Genomic DNA, 16,701 nt, shown 5'->3' on the forward strand with positions numbered 1-16,701 from the left:
GTTCCCTTACTGTGGAGTTGGGGAGCAGCCTTGCTTGGTCTTGTCAAAAAAATTAATCCACAAACCCCAGAGTTTTATGTCCAAAAAGGACAGAGGAGTCCTTTTACTTTATTTAAATAAAGGGAGAGGCCATGGGGCATTCCCGTGGGATCTCTCAAATGTTTGGAGGACACAGCCTCCTTTTTATCCTAATTTCCCTCTCTCTTTCCCTATTGGCTGAGGTACTTGGGAGTTACAGACTTCACAGATACCTAAGATTCCCCTCTAAGGTATAACCCTCCCTTTTAATTTTTAATTCTTAGAGAATTCATGGGTTTCCCCATTGCTTCTTTTATCTTTCAATATCCAATTTCATTTACCAGCAAGCCTACAATTTGTAAAGGCAAATATCTTTTTCCATTCATCAATTAGTGGAATCCATCCCATTGTTTCTTTTATTTCTCAGTGCTAGTCTTACCTACCAGCAGAACCACAGCTTGTTTGTAAAGACAAATCCCTCATTCCTCTCAATCCAGGAAGGGCAGTGCCACTCTGCATGTGGCAGGACAGCACATCCCTGCTGTGGGATCCTGCACCCCTCTCTCCTTTTCTCCCCCTCCACACCTGCCTGGCTGTCCTGGCCCTGTCAGAGCCTGGTGTTTTTGTGGTTCAAAATGCACTCGTGGAGCTCATGCAGCTCCCTCTGCTTTGGGCTGAAACTGCTGCACAGCAATTTCTTTTTCTATTTCATCTCTGGCAGAGCCCTTCAGCTTTGCTCCCTTCCTCTTCCACCCTCCTCTCCTCCTGCTGAGCTTCTCCCTGGCCCAGTCTCCTTCCCTGGTGTCCCCTTCTGCTCCCAGCTCCTATTTAACCCCATTTTTTCTGTCCTCTCTCTCTCCTTCAGTGCTCCTACCCAGAAGACAGATCACAAACCACAAGCTCTGCTATTCACCTAACAGTTCCTAAACCACTTTCTCAGCGTGATAAATGTGCTAATCCTGTGGAGAGGATCCCCTAGGATGCAAACCCTGCTGGGATCTGTGGCAATCCCATGGCATCAACCACAGGGTCAAACCCTGCCTTGCCCCAAGTGTGGGCACCACAATCAGCTCCCCTTAGGAATCAGACCTGCAAAAACCACCAAACACTCTGTGTGCTTCCAGTGCTCCAGCAGGTATCTTGCTTTAATTCTCTGAGCTTTATAATGCCTGACTCAAACCCCAGGGATTTCAGGCAGTGCTCACACCCAGACCCCTGGGATCAGGTGCTGGGGACAGATGAGTGGACACAACAACCCAGTGTTTTAAAGCAGAGCTAACTAGGAACAGCTTATTCCATTAAGAAAAAAGGAAAAAAAAATATCATTCTTAATTAGGACAGAAACCCCCAGATAGGTTTTTTAAAAGAAAATGCCTAAAAATACAATTTTTGCTTTGATTTGAAAACTATTTTTTACTCTTCAGACTGTAAGATAAAACACATTTGAATTGATGATGTGTTTCACAGCAAAAATGCATCCCATATTATCTTGAAAATGCTGAAATGAGTTGTTACAAAATTTTCAACATTTACCCCCTTTCTTAAAAACCTAAATTTTTGATTTAGATTAAATGTATTTTTTCTCTAATGGAAACTCTTGATTATATTTTTACCCAACAGCTCTAATTAGAATTAACAATTACAGCTGATTCTTGGTGGGGTGATAAACAGCTGGCCAGTGCAGCCCTCTCCACTCTGGGACTTCCAAACAAGCCCCAGCCCTCACAGTTTAGCTTTCTGCAACATTTTAGCCTTGTCTAGTCACTGGAATTTATTTTTCTTTGTTTTTTCCCTAGCCCTTCTCCTCTGAGGGTTAGTTTTTACCAGTTCAGCATCTCTAACAGTCAGGGAACTTCACAGTGTGTTGAGATCACATTGATTTCTCAAGGAAGAAGCTGCATACTAATTTTTTTCCTATTTTTCTCCCTTGAGGAAAGCAGGGAGCAGCTCAGGAAGGGTTTGTAGATATTATGTTCACCTGCTGACTGACAGGGAAGTCTGAGGTCTGTGAGACCATCATGGGACATGAGGAGACTTTGGCTGGTCTGGTGCAATGCCAGGAAAGCTCATGGGATTAAAGCAGAACAGGTTAAGCCTGAGAGAAGCATCAGGTGAGGATCAGGGGATGGATCAGTCCATGTTATGCTGCCAGAGCTTCCCTCTGCCTCCAGGGTGATCCTCACACTCCCTCAGCTCTTCAGGGCAAGGGCAGGAACACTGCAGTAGTGTGAATGGAGAGGAGGGGACTGTGGTGGAGGGGAAGATGTTAATCTGCTCTTAAACCCCCAAACTCTCTGTTCCAGGCACCCAGGCAGGTTTTTCCAGCCTTTGAAGGCAACCTCCAAAGAGCCAAGAGGCACTGGGGCATTCTCCTTCATGTAACCAGTGTCCCCAGTGCCACTGTTACTCCTGGGCTGCCATGTCCAGTGCTTTCCATCACTGCTCATTCCTGTGCTGGCTCCACACTAAGGGCTGATCTTCTCTCCCTGGAAACAAGCCCATGGCTTCAGCCTGTCCCACCTCACCCCTCCCACTCCCCTGCCAAACAGCCATTACCTTCTTGGACAAACCTGAGATAGTATTAAACAAGAGGGAGGTTTTCATACACAAATGTCCCTGTGATTAATGGATTAAGAGATTCTGTGCAAATTAGAACCTTTCTTCATACTTCACACATCCATCTCTTCAGCTGTTGCTCTTTCCCTTCTAGTCCTTTACACAAGTCCCTGTGGGCCATGCTTGCCCCATCCTTTTTGCTGCAGTTTTCTCCCCACAGTGACCCAGGGATGTGGCTGGCACTCATTTTCCCCAAAGCCTTCTCCCCGCTGAGTGCTGGGCACACCCTGCTGCTCCTCAACCAGCACTGTGGAGAGGAGGATGCTGTGAGCACAGCTTGTTTGTACACAAAACCAACCCAGGAGAGAGGGTGTAAATGCCTCTTTATTTCCATATTTATCATTGCAGCTCAGATGGATGAGGAACCCAATGGAAAGTTGAGATGAAACAGAAAAAATGAAAAAGTGTTGGCAAGTGGAAGCTCAGCTGAGACTGGCAGCCTGAAGGGCTTCCAGAAGGAAAAAGGCTTTCAATTACTGCACTGCTGCTCCATAACATCCCAATTCCTGTGCCATACCAGGAGGGTGGGGTAGCTGGGGAGCCCTGCCCTCATGATCACACCCCAGAGAGATGGAACTGAGACCCTAAAGCAGCACCTTTGGTCATGTTTATGTTTTACAGGGCTGATTTCTTATTTCTTCCCAGAGCAGCAGCAGAGTGTGGGCGTGGAGGCTCCCTAAGGATCTCCAGGTTATGGGCATTGTGGTCACACATGATAGAAAGGAGCCACAAAGCCTTTGCTGGACACCTTTGGAACATCCAGAGCTAGGTCTTGGTGATGGATGATGATTTAAAGCCTGTTTGTGCAGGGAATAATGGCTCATAACCATCCCCTGTCCTTCAGTGGTGTGACTCTGCTGAGATGGGTGGTCCTGTGTTTCCACCTTAGAGAGGTGTTTCATTAATTGTCCCTGTCCTTGCTCCTGAGCCCATGTGTGCTGTGATGTGGAGATGCTCCAAACACAGATAAGAGGAGGTAGCAGCCAGGATGTGGCTCCTGGGGAGGCAGCCAGAGATACAGAGGTGGGTTCTGCCCATTGGATTTTCAGTGATCTGAAACCTTGAGCCTTGGGAAGGACTGACTGCCCCAGACCAAGGGAGTCTGACTCTGCTGAGGGATAAGCAGGACTGTGTGTCTGTGACCAGGGTCTGTTCCATGGGGAGGAGGCAGGGGATTGAACTGTCCCCTTGCTGTCTGCATGGCCCTCTGTGCTGGTGACTTTATTGTTCACCCAAATCCCTGCTTGGGCACCCATAAAGGCCCTGCCCAGGTCATTTGGCATGACAGCTTCTAGAAAGCATCCTGGGGTCACTGTCCCTGCCTGGTCACAGCTGAAAACTTGAGTTTCCCTTCACACCCCTCTTCTCTGTGATCTCCCTTTGGGCTTTATTCTCCTCCCTGCTTTCCCCTCGTTTGTGCCTGGCTCCGGAGGAGAGCTGGGAATTGATCACTGATTGAATCCTGAGTATCGGGCAGGAGCAAGCGGGGGCAGCCCAGGGACCCTGCGAGAGGAACTCTGCAGCCACCCGGCATGGCCAGGCTCACCCCAGGCTCTGCCCGCCCTCCTGCCCGCAGCTGGAACTCCCACCAGGACAGAGCTGGCCCGGGGAAGTGGCCCAGAGGAGAGGAGCCATCAGGGGCTGTCACCCAGCGGGATGCTGACCCCCAGCTGTGCCACATGGGCAGCAGCTCAGCCCTGAGCCTCCTGCTGCATCCTCCCTTGTCACAGCCCTTCCCAGAGTAGGGATGGCCACTGGCTCATCACATCCCACTCATGGCTCCAGTGCCCGAGGGACTGATGGCAAAAGCCCTTGGATGAGTCTTTTTCTGGCAGTGAATGAAACAGGATTGTGCTGGTGGTGATAAGAGGCTGCAAGCTGGACCCATCTGATCCTCACAATTCCGAGAGGCTGACATGGCAGAACAGGTCCTGCAATAGCCTTCGTGTCCCAGCACACAAAATGGGTGAGAAAAAGCAATTTTAAAGTGACTGGGGAAACTCTGCAGCTGTGATGCCATCCCATCTCAAGCCTCTGGCCTCTCTGGAGTCACATGTACTGTGAAATCCCTCTGCTCTGAACCCAGGCTGGGTCATGACTCACATCTTGGGCTGTAAAAATACATTTCATTGTGTCAGCACTGAGAGTGGCCATGGGCAGCTCTCTGGCACCAGTGAGGCTGGCCAGGGCAGGCTGTTCAACAACACCCACTGGAGCCCAAATTCCATCTCATATTTTGCTACAGCACACAAAAGAGGTTGGGGGGAAGGAAAGGCTGGAGAGGAAAAGTGTTTCACTTAAAAATCCTGGTAGGACTTTATCCAGTGGCTTGTCTGGCCACAAATCCATCTATTTTGTTGCAAGTGTGGACTGCAAAGCCTGGGCTTGCCACCTGGAAATGTGACCTCATGACTCTCCTGCAGCCTGTGGAGTTTGCCTTGTATGCAGGAGAGACACCTCTCTGGTGGTGGCATCCCTCAGAGGGAAAAGGGCAACTGAACCCTCTGGATGGCTCTGCCTTGCTGTGTTAAACAGCATCCATGGCTTTTCTCTGGTATTCCCCCAACTAAAACTACTTGCAGGTACTTTTAGTATGAAAAAATCACTAAAAACTCAGAGTTAACTGTCAAGGGGCACCACTGCAAGGCTTCACAGCAATGACATCTTGTGACTTAATTTTGCTTTTGAACTTTTATGTCCAATTATGCCTCTGGGGGTGTTTAGCACCAGTCAAGTAATTTCATTTGTGACATGTGACATTTTGCCAAGGCTGAGCTGCTGGAGAAGCCAAACAGCCTTGAGGAGAGGAGCTTGGTGGCTTCCAGATGAACATGTAGAAGTCCTGGGCACAAACCCACACACCTTTTCCTGAAGAAAATCTGAATTCCTCAAAGGAAGGGGTTTAACCAGGAGGGATCAATTCCATGAGGAAAATCTGAATTCCTTAAAGGAAGGGGTTTAACCAGGAGGGATTAATTCCATGAGGAAAATCTGAATTCCTTAAAAGAGGGGGTTTAACCAGGAGGGATCAATTCCATGAGGAAAATTTAAAGGAAGCATTTTAACCAGGAGTGCAGGACAGCTGTGGGACCAGGACAGGGTCTCTGTGCTCATTAACACCCTGGGCACTAAGGAAGCCCAGGAGCAGCTGCAAACAGAGCCAGCTGAAGGATTCCTGCTGCCTCCCACCAATTCATCAATTACCTATCTGCTTAGTCCTTTTCTCCATCCTTTTACAATCTAAATAGCACATTTTATAGTCGCTGCTAAGTGATGTGATCAACATCAATTACCTACTAAAAGAGAATCAAGTCTTGATTTAAAATTAAGTGCTGCATTTTCCCATGTTCTTTATATGTAGCCAACAGAATAATTGCAGTGACATAAAAACTAATTACACAACTCCACAATTAGGCCTCCCTCCTAGTGCTGTGATTGTCTTTAAGTATACTGATGAAAAATTACTCCCAGTCCCAAATTACTCTCTCACACCCATCTTCTCTAATACCTTTGGAAAAAACCTCCACCCCATCAGACCAGAGGAACTTGAGATGCAGAAGGTAATACATGCAGAGCTTATTTTCTTATCTCTTTGATATGGTTTCAGATGTGGGATTTGGTTGGGATTGTCCAGGGATGCAGCAGTGCTCCTCTCTGGATGGACTGAGCATCTCAGTGAAGCTTCCCAAACTGCCTGGTGGCTGCTGTGCCCTGAGACAAGCAGGGAGAAAATCCTCTTCTTAGTGCCCCCAGCTGACACTTGGCTCCTGGGCTGCAAGTAGCCAGTCCTGCCTGGTGTGTGGAGCCCAAAAGGAGAAGGAGGAGGCTGGAGTACAGCAGTGCTTTCACCTATCTAACAGCCAGCATTAAACCCAGGCAGCAATCATGTAGCTGCCTGAGAAACCATAAACCCCAACAAAAATCATAAGCATCAATAAAGCTCTGGTGCACTCCTGACAGGCTTTGAGGGATTTGATTCCAGATTATGTTTTTGAGATGTTTACAACCAACCTGGAAAGACTGAAAATATTCAATTACTGGCAAGGGGAGCTGAGATTTGCTTACAGTCAATCTCCTGCCTCCAGGATCTCTGTGGGTGCCAGCAGTGAAACACAGCATGGGTGAGCAGAGCCGTGGGGACAGTGGCCCAGGGACAGGTCCCCTGATGTCGCTGAGCATCTTTCACTGGATAATTAAGCATTGCAAGTTTAATTTTGGGGCTGGCAGGTTGGTTTTGGCTGCTGTGCAGTGGATCCCATGGCCTGTTCCTCAGCCACAGCCCAGCCCTTGCACAGCTCGTGGCTGTCGATTTTCCATCGTTTCTGCAATGCCATCACACAATCACAGTCGGAGAGGGGTGGGAAATGCTTTGGTATGATTTTAATCAGCAGAGGGCTTTGAGTGAATGAGGTGAGGGGAACAGTGAGCTCCCTGTGCCTTCTCTGACTTTCTCACCTCATTTCAGCATCAGCCAGGGGTGCCAAGGCTGAGAATTTACACCCTTGTACCTACCTGAAACCTCACTACTTTCCTCAAAACCTGTGAAAAATAAACGAGGTGGTGAAGTAGCCTGTAGCAGGGATGATATGATGTGTAAAGCCACATCTCCAGATCATTGTGAATATTCCCTCCTGATCCCCAGGACCCATCCCAGATATCCCCACCTTGTCGCCCAGAGCACTGAGTGCCACATCCAGGAATTCCTTGGACACATTCAGGGATGGGGACCCAAACCTCCCTGGGCAGTTCCAGTGCCTGACCACCCTTTCCATGGAGAAAATTCTCCAGAATTTGTCCTAACACGATGCAGAGAGGTGCCCTCAGCCGGGCAGTCCCGTCAGTGCTTTCCTGAGGGAGCGATGCTCCAGGCTGGGGCTGCTGCCCGGGACAGCCCGTTCCTACAGCCAGGGAGGCTCCTGTCCGCCCAGCGAGGCCGGGGCCCGACCCGGGACAAGAGACACGGCTCATATCAGGCCGGGTCAAAGGAACAAAGGCAAACCCAGCCAGCTCACGGCCGAGCCGGGCCAGTGCCGCCGCCTCATAGGGCACGGGAGGGGCCAGGGCCAGGGGCGGAGCCAAGGGCGGTGTGACCGAACGGCCGGGCCGGGGGTGTGGCCAAGGGGCTGTGCTGCTGAGCGGGGCGGGGCCAAGGGCAGGAGCAGGGCCAAGGAGGGCGCTGATTGGCCGGGGCGGGGCCGGGGGCGGGCAGAGCGTGCGCAGTGCGGAGCGGTGAGTCGGGGTGGGGGGGTCGCAGGGGGGGCGGTGCTGGCGCCCCGTGAGGGCCGGACCGGAGCTCCGGGCCAGGCACCCGCGGTCCGGGACGCAGTGCTGCTCCCGGCCCTGTGCGCACCGGCCGCTGACTTTCCTGCGCTGCCCTGTGCCAGCGGAGCCGGCGGTGAGGCCTGGCCGGGCTGGGGCGGCCCGCAGGCCCGGTTCCCCTCAGAGCGGCCGGGCCGTTAGGACAGGGCTGGCAGGACCGGTCCCTGCCGGAGTGTTGCAGCAGGGACCGCAAACGCGGGCCTGTGACGGGTGCTTCGCATAGGACAGGGATCCCTTACACCGACGCGTTTTAAACATAAATATTTACATGTAAGTTTCCTCCAAAGGGCACGGTTTGGTCCTGCCTGCAGCACGAGGCTGGGCGACCTCTGGGCTGATGTGTGCCCAGGCTGCTGTGGAATAAAAACATGCTGGAGTAACTCTGGGATATTAAAATGAGTGTGCTCTGTAACACGAGGTCTGAATTTTAAAGCTGGTTTAATTGTTTCGGTACAAGGCTGCATATGGTGCTCTGACTGGAGAACTGGTAAAACGATGCGTTGCACAAGGCTAGGAAGGGAACGCTGAGCAAAGGGGCTTTTGTATATAAACACTTTGGAATGTTGCCTTAAAATACTTAAGCGCAGTGGTTGGCTAACACTCGCATTAGGAGAGATCTTTGGCAGAGCTCTGATGCCGCCCACCTTCAGCAGGGTCAGAGTCGACACCAAGTTGTGCAGACACAATTTCTTAGGGCCAAGTTACTTATTCTGCAGTGTTTTTCTGCTGGAACTAACCCAGTCCTAGTGCGGTGCAGAGGCAGAGCTGCCTGCACCGGTGCTGCTCAGTTTGCCTGCCAAAGGAGGATAATCTGCAGGGACATTTCTGTAGTGGAGCTGTCTGTGCAAGAGGCTGCTCCGTGCACAGCCCAGCAGGAACCTTTTAAGTGCAGATAAGTCTCCAGAGGATGTTCCAAGACGATGACACACCCTGTCATTTACCGAGCGTGCTGCCGCAGTGTTCTGTGATTGTTCGAATTCATTTGTTCTCTGGGAGTAGCATTGTTAAGGGATGGACGTCTCTTTTTCTCTCTTTTCTGCCTTAAAATGATCCAGTCTGGTCCACTTTGTTTTCCAGCAGCCTCTAGGGCATTTCTATGGTGGAAGTATCCAAAATATTGTCCCAGAAACTACAGTGTAGGAGTCCAGCTACCAGAGGTGAGAGAGCAGTGTTGTGAGTTCCTGGAGGCTGCTGTCTGTGTGACCGTGTACTTAGTATATTGAAGGGATACAAATACAATTCTTTGGAAGAAATCAGCTGGAAACAATTCCTGGTGAACTGTCAGAACAGCCTTTGAAACCAGTCTTGTCCTTTCAGTGTCCTGAAGCAGCACAAGAGCAGGACTGGTGCTACTGTCACCACCTCCTTCATTTTTACATCAGAATTCCTTTAGCCTGAGCAATAAAACACATGATAAACTCCAGCATCCCCAAACCTGTCTGCTTCTGCTTGACAGGTGGGGTTGAAAGCAGCATCCATACCTTGAGAATTTGTGAGGTGTTGGATTATTGGGATAAATTTAGGGATAATAGTCATCCTCTCTGTGTGCTAATCCTCTGTGCTACTGACTCCCTCCATGGCTTTTCTAACCCACCTCAGCTCTTCCAATCAGCGTTCTGAGAAACCATGCTCTGCTCGTGAGGGAGGTGAATCGTTCTCAATAGCTGGTTGCTACTTTTTTTATGAACAGGCAGATATTCTTAGCACCTGCAGTGGGAAGTGACACAAGGCTGGGGATCTCTGGGAAGCAGCCCTGCCAAGGGAAAAGGCTCCTGCTCACCGAGGCTTTGTCAAATCCATTCTGGCTGCGGTTCATGAGGCAGCTCAGCAAAACCCCAAATCCCTCCTAGTCTGTGGGAAATCTCAAATGCTCCTGAGAGCTAGGCCCTGCTTTTGCATGAGATTTGTAGCTTTGGCCCCCTTGCTGGATTTCTGCCAAGCTGCTGGTTGGGCTTGGTGCAGCTGTGCTCTGGTGTCACCTGCTTTGTAACACCTTGTGGCAATGGCTTCAGTGGCTTTCAACAACTCAAATTGAGGTGTCTGGGGTAGGCAAGGCTGGGTGATGGCCCTTGTGGGCTTCAGAGAGTTGCAGAGGTCGGTGGAACCCTGTGGGATAGGTGGAGAGGAGGAAAACTGGGCAGCCATGGCTTTCCACAGGGCAGCATCCTATTCCCTGCTGGCTTCTGAGCTGCAAATGGAGCCTGATGACTTCCTTAGTGAGGGATAATGGAAATGGTCACAGTGGTGCTGGGTCTGTGGTTGTGTGGGTGCCCCTCAGCAGGATGAGAAGCTCTCTTGTATTTTGGGGAGGGGAATTAGTTCATTTGCCTTTGTCACTGCTGTAGGAATAGCCAGATGGAGGATGCCAAAATGAAATTCAGGGCTGGAACAGCCTCCTTGTCTATAGCCCTGTTCTGAGCCAGGTGAGAGATCCTCAGCTCCAGGCTGGGCAGTGGTGGATGGTGGTGCACATCTGGACAGGACCCAGCTCCCTCTGGGCCTTGATGGAATCCCAAGATGATGAAATGTCCTCAGAGAGCCTGAGCTCATCTAACTTGCCCGTGCAGCAAACTGAGCAGCCAGTTTGTCTCTTGCCTTCATAGAACAGGGAGCCCCATGGCAGGTTGTTAAAACCTGGGAGCTGGTTCCAGCCCTGGAGGCAGCAGGGATGGAGAAACCCCTCCCCAGCTGCTGTGGGGCAGCATGTTCTGTACTGCTGACTGCTCTGCTGGCTGCCCAAACCCTCTGGTTAGTCTGGGACTCAGAGGTGACACCCAGCACAGAGCCCAGAACTGGGTATTTTATGTTCTGGATCTTACACAGTGCTGGCACATTTAGTTTGGTCCCCAGTTTTCCCCAGGTTCCCTCTGTCTGGAGAGTTTTCTCCTGGACTGTTTGTGTGCTTGATCTCTGTTTGTGCTGTTTCCAAGTGCATTTCTTTGCATTGTTTTCCTTGATTTTCTTTCTATTGATTTGTGGGTGTTTTGGGAACTTTTCTTCTGTTTATCAATTCTGATCATGACCTCCAGAGTGCTTCCAGCTCTTAACTCCTGGACATCCTTTCAGGTTTTATAAAAGTGCCTTCTCTTTGGTTGTTCAAACCATTAATGGAAAGGATGAACAGAAGCAGACTTGGGCTGAGCTCCCAGGGCCCATACACAGGGATTGCTCCTGTGGTGACAGGGAATTGCTGATGCCACCCCTCAGGTGCTTGGGGTGGAGTTGCTTTAGTTGGTCTTTTTTTTCTTAGTTAATAATGAGCACTGGGCCTCATTAAGGTGAGCTTACCCAGCCCCAGCTCCTCTGGCTTTTGAAAGCATCAGATGGATAGAGAGAAAAGCTGCTCTGTGCTGGTCAGAGGTGTGATGGGCAGGTCTCTGTAGTGGGGGATTGTGCTCTCCTTCTGAAGACTTAGGTCATTTAAGAGCTTTCATGAACTTCATTTACCTGAGGCTTCTTGCTGGGGCTGGCACTGAAACAGCTCTGGCAATCCTCATCCTGCTTCCCACTCAGAGCTGCCACAGCAGTGGGCTGTGCATGGGGGAAGTTGTGTCCTGCACCTCCTGCTCCCCTTTGTTTCTCCATAAGTCTCTCCTCAGTGAGAGCTGAGCATGTCTGCATGTGACAAAGGTAGCAAAAACACATTTTTCTCCTCAAGCAATTCCAAGTTCCTTGTGTGGTTGCTCCTCTGGACAAGATAAAACTACTTGCTCTGGAGAAATTAATGACACTCATTTTTATTCCTAACTAGTGTGTGTCACAGTGGGAGTGGTTGCAGGATGCCTCACTGCACCAGGGCTCTGCTGTCACCTCAGTGATGCTTCAGGAAGAGGAATTATTTGAGCTGAAACAGATTTCACTGCCCAAGCAGGACCAGCTCTGCCTTCCCTGAGTTCTGTGAGTACTGAGCTGCTAGGCTCAGCTGCCTGAAGTTTAAGAATGGAAGTCCTCCACCTGCTTTCCATTTGTGTTTGCACATGGGTGTAACTGTGGGGTGAAATTTGAGCCCAACCAAATTTAAGGGCAACACAGGATTCCCCTGTGGTGTTCATGTCTTGCTCTTCCCCAGGCTGGTAACTTCTGGTACCCAGCTGTTCACTCCAGCTGTGCTTCAGGGGCACCATCAACAGCATGGAGACTCTGGGCCCTCCTTGTTCTCCCCTACTGGTCCATGGCTGATGGTAGAGTCACAGAATCATGGAATATTCCGAGTTGGAAGGAACCCACAAGCATCACTGAGTCCAACTCTGCAGGTGCCCTGACCTAATTTCAGTTCCAGGGGAAAAACTCAGTCTCCCTAAAACATTCCTATGGCTTCTGTTGGATTCTTCCTTGCTGCTGTCCAGAGCCCTGTGTGCTGTAGTTAAATATGGATGGAAAGGTTGTGTTCCACTCTGGATTACAGCTGAATCTCACTGGTGGATCAATTGCATCCCAAGTCTAGTTTGCAAAGCCCTTTGGGCTTCATGGGCTGCAGGAAGCTGTATTTTATTCTAGATGTGTGTTTGCTGATAATTCTATAGGATTTGCAGACAGCAGGTTGTAAGAGCCCTGATTATACTGGTTCCCTGTGCAGTCAGACTCTGCCCAAATAATTCAAGTGCCTGCTGCAGAGAGAGGGAAAGGAAGATGGAAGGATGATTTAGAAATCTCTGGAGCAGATGGGAAGAAGATGTATATGTTCATCTGAAGGAGATACCAAGCAACATATATGCCTTTAGAGATCTAAATAAAGTCAGGATCTTGTAATGGTTGCCTACTTTAAGCCTAAATAATTCCTTGAATGAGAGGTTTTAAAGGTTTAACTTAATTTTGGAATTTTTATTTTGAGCGTACTTCCATAAAATTAACTTTTTGAATGCAGAATGCTTTAATGTCTTCCCTGTTGCTGCTCATTTGCAAGAAATCTCTGCACAGTTATTTCTTATGTACCAGTTAAATCTATCAGCCAACAGATGTCAAGTGTAGCAAAAATGCTATAATAATATAATGGTCTAATAATAGTTATAATGATTCTAATTACCTGGTGCAGCTTTAGAGAGAGGCAGATTCAGGAATGAGTGCAAGTGTTTAACCTTGAACTGCAGAAGCAGGGCACTTCCAGGGGTGCCTGTGCTGCTCCCCCTCCTCCCTTTGGGACATCCCAGTCCCTTTATTTGCTCCAGCAAACGAGGAGTAGCACTCTGGTGTGTTTGAAATGCTCAGAGCTCATCCTGGCTGTGTTCTCAGGAGTGCTGGAGAGCTGGGGATAAGCACCTTTCCTGCAATGCCTGGGAGTGTGAAGCCTGCTCGTTTTTAACCTCTGCCTGCCCTGCTCTTGGCATGCTCCCACTGCCTGGAGCTTGTGGCACAGATTGCTCCCCCCTCTCAGCAATCTCTGTGCAAGATGCTTGTGCTGCTCTTAAGTGTCAGGGGAGGCTTTGCCCCAGCCTGAGAAGCACAGAGCCAGAATCTCCTGATGGGAGAGATTTGGGGGTGTGCAGATGAGGGGCTAGGTGTTGTAGATCCCTACAGAGGCTTTGGTGTGGGGGTAGGAGAGCAATGGGCTGGTGCCTGAGTGCTGTGCTTGTTTTGCCTTCGATAGTCTGGCCCCACAGAGCCTTGTCAGAGTCTGCTTCCCCAACTGCTCCACGTGCCAGCTCTGTTACATCACTCCCAGTGCTCTTTCACATGACTCCCAGTGCCCTTTTACCACCAGATTTTTCCTTTAGGAAGCATCCTGGGCTGCATTGCCTGGATCCCTGTGGTTGTTGCTGTGTGCTGTTAGTGCCTTGGGGTCCCAGTGCTCGTGTTGCTGTGGTGTGATGGATCCCCTCGTGCCACAGCTGCTGATTTTAGTCCTGTGCCATGCAGGGGTGAGGAGTCCCTGGTTCACAGAGCAGCAAGCTCTGCGTGGGCTGCAAGTTGACAGCTTTCCATGATTCTATGCTGAACCTTCTTCCTATAAATAATTGATTCACAAGCTGATGAGAACTACAGGAACTTGTCTCTCAGTCGCTGCTTCCTGGCATGGGAAGCAGCTGGAAATCTGCTGTTTTCCTATAAAATGGATCCAGAGGTGCCCTTGCAAGGTTTTCTTTGTTTCCAGCTGCTCCTAGGCTGATGTGCTCTGCTGCTCAGGAAAGCCCTGCCTGCCAACACCTGCAGCAGACTTTGTGCCAGGGCTGTCAGGAGACAGCTCTGCCTCTCCCTTGGGGATGTTCAGCCTCTCCCTTGGGGATGTTCAGCCTCTGCTTTGGGGAGGTTCTGCCTTTCCTTTGGGGATGTTCAGCCTCTCCTTTGAGGAAGTTTGCCTTCTTGCAGGAGTAGTGTGTGTGTGTGTTGGTGCATCACCATGGAGATGAGGCCCCAGGAGCTGCAGGTTCAGCCTTCTCCAGGCTCACGTGAAGGAGGATGCACTAACGGGCTCCTCCTATTTAGGGAAAATTATTTCTTGGAGTAAATAAATCGTCAAAGAGCACTTGGCATCAGCCCAGGTGCTATTAAGGAGAAGATCTCTTGGAGCCAGAGCTGTGAGGCTCATGCAATATTCACTTACTTTGCTGTGCTCCACATCAGGCATTGCTGTTGTGCCCAACTCTGACTCACTGACCCACTTGTGCTTTTACTTACCCCGAGATAACAAAGCTCCTGTTGCTTTTCTCCTTTTTCCTGTTTCTCATCCTGTCATAACAGCACCTTCCTGCATCCCTTTCCTTGGCCACTGGGTGTCCAGGCTTTCAGTGCTTCCAGTGGTTACGAGGCTTCACTTCCATGGCTGCTGCTGCTTTGGCCAGGTTTGCAAAGGACATGCAAAGGCTGCAGTGAGCTCTCCCCCATGCACAAACACCTGTCTCTAGGTTGTGCCAGCACACCCCAAAACTCTGGTCATGCTGGCATTCTTGGGACATTGGGGACACTGCCCTTTCCATGTGCCTGGCCATGGCACACTCTTTCCTTGTCTAATTTCTACAAAAAACCCTCCCAACCAGGTCTGGAGGAGCCCTGTGGCACCTCTCTGCCTCATTGCCTCCATGTCTCATTTCAGACTTCATCTGTAAACATCTCTTTGCCCTTGCTAAAAACGCTGTCTCTTAATTTCCCTCTGCAGGAGTATTATTTAATTTGTAACAGTTTTAGGCCATTATTTGAAAAATCCAATATGAAGCTGTATTTCATTTACTGTAATGATCCACTAATGCAGGCATATTTCAAAGGCAGGCTATGCAGTACTGTGGGGTTTAATTAAATTTTGTTTTTCAAGTAAGCATCAATAGACAGACAATAACAAATGGTGGACAATATGCATACAGAACAAAGTCTCTTCGTTTTCCTTTTCAAGACTGTGGAAGAGAAAATGTATAGCCCTTAAAATGGACTTGGCCTGCTCACAACTCTGCTTTAGTGTAGTTAACTCACTTCAGGAGGAGTATTTGCTTCTGACTTTGCCTTAATTAATTTTCTTGCTCTCTTCCTGCCCACAGAATAAACTGTTACACTGTGGAAAACTTCCAGCAGGAGCTGTGGGTGATCCAAGTGCTTCAGCAAGTTCTGGACATACTTTTGAATGCTGTGTTGGTACCCAGTGTGTGATGGCTCCTCCACATGGGCCCTCCTCAGGGTGGCAGAACAGAAGGGCTGGGTGTGAGGTGTCTGTCTCTGGCAACTGGACATGGCACATGTCAGCCTTGGAAAGGGAGGGGAAAATGGTGTTTCTGCCATGCTTGTACTCCAATCAGGAATTAGCAAGTGGCTCTGCAGTGCATTTTGTTCCTTTTCTCCCAGCAAGCGTGGGGTAATCAAGTACAGAGTGTGTGGGGAAGTGTTCCATGTCAATAGGAGGCTTCTGGGAACCATCCTCTTACTCACAGCATGGCACTTGGACACCTGTTCCTGGGTAAAGAAATTTGTCAGTGCTGCTGTGAATGGGCTCCTTTGTTCAGATTTGAGGAGCAGGCTGAGATGGGGTGGCTGAGGCAGGTTTGGTTTCCTGCAGGTGTCTGGAGAATTGACCACTGTTCAGGAACAGAACCAGAGTTTGCTGAGGAACCTGATGTGAGTGTGACTCCCACTGCGCTTTGATTCTCTCAAAGGCAGAGAGCTGAAAAAAAGCATTAATTTTTCAGAGGAAGAGTCTCCATTCAGAGAGATGTGAGTTCAAGCCATGTCCTGGGTTGATACCTAAAGCCTTCTCTGCTTAACCTGCCTTCAAAGGCTGAGGGCAAGGGCTGTGCCTGGAGCTGGCTCTGCTTGCCACCACTGAGCTGGGCTGGATCACAGTGCAGAGAGTGCTGGCTGGAAACTGGAGCATGCAAAGGCTGGATTCTGTGGGAGCCTGGCTGCTGATGTCTGTGCAGCTGTAAGTGCCTGGAAAGCATCTCTGTACATGACAGACTGGAGTCTGTACCCTCCTCCTCCTTGCCAGGATCTCTGTGTAACACTGCCCGTGTTCCAGGCACAGCCTGGGTTTGCTCCTTGCTGGAGCAGTGCTAGGAGTCCTTCACAGCTCTCCTGGTGCCTGGGCTGGCTGAGTCTTGTGTTCTGAGCTGGGTGAGAGGCTCCTGGAACAATGGATGGTCCAGGAGCCAGTCCCTGTGGCTGGAGAGGAGTCCTGGTACAGATAAAAGGGGTCTAAATATAGCTTGTCATCAGGCACCAGATGAGTGGTGCCTGACTCTTTAAATGAACTGGAAAAGCCCCACACAGCTGATGTTTGTACTGGCCCTGCTAATGCCAGGGGAATGCCCTGTGCCTGATTGCTTGTTTTTC

General features: G+C 49.8%; 1 long non-coding RNA gene across 2 annotated transcripts; it reads left to right on the forward strand.

Annotated features, from left to right (window-relative positions):
- Positions 1–7,894: 7,894 nt before the first annotated feature.
- On the forward strand, positions 7,895–15,452 carry LOC306815741. Of its 2 annotated transcripts, XR_013777458.1 has the most exons (4): positions 9,647–9,763; positions 10,299–10,376; positions 11,705–11,850; positions 15,417–15,452. It is a non-coding gene; the product is annotated as an uncharacterized lncRNA (long non-coding RNA). The 2 variants fall into 2 exon arrangements; XR_013777457.1 differs by lacking the exons at positions 9,647–9,763; positions 10,299–10,376 and adding an exon at positions 7,895–8,223.
- The last annotated feature ends 1,249 nt before the right edge of the window (positions 15,453–16,701 follow it).

This window comes from Erithacus rubecula (genome assembly GCF_903797595.1).
Source record: "Erithacus rubecula genome assembly, contig: scaffold_206_arrow_ctg1, whole genome shotgun sequence".
Lineage (NCBI taxonomy): Eukaryota > Metazoa > Chordata > Aves > Passeriformes > Muscicapidae > Erithacus > Erithacus rubecula.